The sequence below is a fragment of the Nicotiana tabacum genome, chromosome 11, assembly GCF_000715075.1.
Source record: "Nicotiana tabacum cultivar K326 chromosome 11, ASM71507v2, whole genome shotgun sequence".
NCBI classification, from domain to species: domain Eukaryota; kingdom Viridiplantae; phylum Streptophyta; class Magnoliopsida; order Solanales; family Solanaceae; genus Nicotiana; species Nicotiana tabacum.
In genome coordinates, this window is record NC_134090.1 from 136,553,507 (window position 1) to 136,557,789 (window position 4,283).

Genomic DNA, 4,283 nt, shown 5'->3' on the forward strand with positions numbered 1-4,283 from the left:
GGGCTCAAATAGAGGTTTTTGGTCAAACATTGTGGGTGGGGGGGGGCGGATTTTTGCTTTTGGTTCTATCTGGTTGGGAAAGAAGACTGGCTCGATATTTTATATTGGTATAGCACATATATAGGATGCGCTATACATATCTGTCTTTTCAACTTCCATTATAGCACATCCTGTATATATTAGCTAAAGGCGCTATATTTGAATTCAATATATATAAAATCGCCAATTTAAAATTCAAATATTGCGCATGAGTTGCATGCGCTATACCCTAACGGACAAACGTGTCGTTAAGGTATAGTGCATATGTTAACATATGCGTTATACATATAAATTGGTCATCAGTTAATTTTTCCACCTAGTTTTATGCTTTGAGTCAAAAAAAGTAATACTTTAGTTCCGGACTCCTACAATTAATTCATAATTCTTTATGCAATATACTTTTCCATCTAGACTCTCGCATATTCCATCAATCATAACTTTGTTTTCTACTATCATGTCAGTACTTTCCATATTAGTGTGTGCCTAGAATCGTACAATCATTCTGAGGGATATAATTATATGAGTCCGGAATCAAAATGTAGTTCTTTTGGATTCGAAGAATCAAAATGTGTGGAAAAAAAATTATGACCAAAATATGTATAACGCCTTAGTTAAAGGCGCTATACCTTAGCGGCCATTTGCCTAGTTAAGTATAGTGCCTTAGCTAAAGGCGCTTTATATATAAAGCTTTAACGTACCTCGCTATATATGTTATGTGGTCCCACCAATAATTCTTCTGGGATTAACTCACATAACAATAATTCAACTGGGTATAGCGCCTTAAGTTAAGAGTCCAAAACCAAAATGTGTAGAAAAACAAATATGCTGGTATATGTTATTTGTGATATTAATTCTTTTGGTTTTGTTAAAACTCGTATAAAAATTGCATATTAGTTGTTTTTAAATGTAGTTAATAGAGAAATTGTTATTAGTTTAAAAAAAATATTAATTAGTTACTTTTTACTGTGGTATATATATATTTTCATGATTGTTTTATGATTAAATTGATTTGTTGTTTTTATCCGGTTTAGATTATTTATTTGCTAAAAGACTAGTAAAATAGATAAATTTTTACTTTAGTTCCCTGTAGTGGTATATTGTGGCCTAATGTAGTGCTCGTATTCATAATGTAATTCCCTTTTCGAGGTAGTAAAACGTAGTTCCCTTTAGCGTAGCATCCTTGTAGTTATAGAAATTAATCATTTAAGTATCTCGTATACCCTAAAATACGTCAAAAAACTGAAAGTTTAAACACCAACTATCTCCAATTATAGTCAACAAACGTAAGAAAATAATATGAGGAAACAACAATATTTTTCAAACTAAGTATTGTTCTATAAATATTTAATAATTAAATCCAATATAATTATGAAAAATAATTATTTAATTTTATTATAATAAAAAATAAGTGACTAACAAACAAACATATAAAATAATAAAACTAATATATAAAGTAATAAAACTAACATATTGTAACGACCCGACTGGTCGTTTTGAGCATTTACACTTCGCTCGCCAGTTCTGGGGCATGACTAGCCTCATGTGATGTATTATGACTTATGTAAATCGTCGGTTTTGGTTTTCAGGATAATCGGAATAGATTTAGAAGAACAATTCTCAGGTTGAAGCTTTAAAATTGAAAGGTTTGACCAAGTTTTGACTTTTTAGTATTCGATCTCGGATTTGGATTTTAATGATTTGGTTAGCTCCGCTAGGTGATTTGGGACTTGGGAGCGTGTCCAGAATGTGATTTGGAAGCCTGTGGTAGATTTAAGCTTGAATTGGCGAAATTGAAAATTTGGAGTTTCCGGTCGGCGGTGGAAAACTTGATATCGGGGTCAGAATTTTAGATTATTCGGACGAGGTTTGATAGGTTTTGGCGTTGTTTGTGAAATTTGGAAATTTAGATGTTCTTAAGCTTGAATCTGATGTTGATTTAGTGTTTTGATGTTATTTTGAGTAATTTGAAGGTTCGGCTAAGTTTGAATGTTGTTATGGGATGTGTTGGCATGTTTGGTTGAGGTCCCGAGGGCCTCGGGCGTGTTTTGGATGCTCAACACGTCATTTTTGGACTTGAAAGGCTAGCAAGTTTTGCTAGTATTTTGTTGCAGACGGTTTGTTCTTCACATTCGCGGAGAGTGTTCTCTAAGGTGGTGAATTATATTCTACGCGTTCGCGAAGGAGAGGATGCGAACGTGAAGGATAATTTGGCCAGAGCAGAGGTTTGTTCTACGCGTTCGCGCTTTGGTGGTCGCATTCGCGATGTGTTGATGTTATGTTCTTCGCGTTCGCGCTTTGGTGGTCCGTTCGCGTAGTTATGTCTCCAGTAGGTATCGCGTTCGCGAGGCTTGTGCCGCGAACACGTAGAGCATTTTTGTGAGCTGTTATTTTTTTCTTCATCGAGGACGCGATGGTTGTCCCGTGTTCGCGAAAGAGGAAGCCTGGGCAGCTTTATAAAATACCCTATTTCGAGGATTTCGGCCATTTCTACAATTTTGGAGCTATGGAGCTCGGGAGAAGGCGATTTTGGAGGGGGTTTTCTGCGGATTGATTGGAGAAAGTGTTCTTCACTTAAATTTGGTTAAATCTCATGATTATGTCTTGATTTTATCATTTAATTTGAGAATTTGGGATGAAAATTAGGGGAAATTGAAAGAAAAATTGGAGAGTTGAATTAGGGATTTGAGGGGCCATTTGAGGTCCGATTTTGATGTTCTTGGTATGTATAGACTCGTGGGAGGATGAGGATTCTAGTGATGTTATTTTTATCAGATTCGAGACGTGGGCCTGATGTCACGCCCCAACCTCGGGAGGTGCGACCGACGCTCAATCGAGTGAACCCAAATGAGCAAGCCTTTTTAACAAGTTCTACCCAGCTCAGTACGATTAAGAAACCATGCTTTCATTTATTTAGACAATAGCAAAATTGAACATTTGACATTGTTGATTCATCTTATACCACAACCATAAACCGTAGTTAAATTTCCTATATCCCATACATTTATACAGTTTAGAGAAACACGAGTTTAATATTTCAACCTAGTTCATCGACCCGTCCAACACCCGTACATAACCCACACAAACGTCTACGGATCCTCTATGGATACAAAAGACAAATTATAACAACGCCGACAACAAGGCCCCGGCTATACCTCAAAAGTGGAAGTGTACAACAAAAGATATACAACATAACCCTTGAAGGAGGAAGGGGCTCACCAAGACTTTTAGAGGAGGACACTCCGCTACGCGCGATCGGTATTGTCCATTACGGAGCCACCTACATTCATTTAAAAATGTAGCGCCCCCGGCAAAAGGGACGTTAGTACCATGGAATAGTACTAGTATGTATAACTAAACACCATCTAGTTAGAAAGAACTTTCATACAAGAATAAGGAAATCACAAGTATAACTCAAACACTTTAAATGGTCACAACATTATCAAATAAAAGAATCATACAATTTTCACATTATTTTCCGATAGCTTTTAGGTTTGGGGCATTTCATACTGTTCATCATTGTCCATAATACCACCACTATCTTGAGCGGAGTCCGATCTCGACCCGATCGGCTAGGTTGCCTCATTCGATACATACACTTCGATCACAAATACAATACCACCATATATGCAGCATGGCGTCCGATCTCGGACCGATCAGCTTGGCCGCCTTACCAAGGCGTTTCCTTTTTCCATCAATCATCTCATTTCAGTGGCACTTGGGGCCACAATTATCACGTCATATATTTGGCACTAGGCCACATCTCACATCATTCCCAATTTCAATGTTAGATTTGTAATTTAAGATAATATGTGCACACTGTCGACGCCCCCTTTTTCTCTAACCGTGGGTCAGAAATAGGGTATACGACATTGGGAGGACAACTCTATTCCCTTTCGAGAATTGGATTCAGGAGTTGAACAGTCGCCACCTAATGATTATAGTGCATTAGGACACTTTAAGAAGGGTTTGAGATGAAGAGACCAGAGATTAGGGTAAGGGCTAGAAATTATCCCAAGGGGAAGGTGTTAGGCACCCCTCAAGATCCACTAGTATGGTTCCCGGCCATGTTATAATTGTGACTTTACAAGTAAACAATCAAGGCTCAAATAAGGATTCGCACATAACATTGCGACCAAGTTGAAAATTTTCGAAGGTAAGTAGAGAGGGCAGAAATTCATGAAAAAGAGATTTGAACAGTTTTACAAGAAGCGATGAAAGCAAATAAAGGGAGGGGAGTCCTAAGT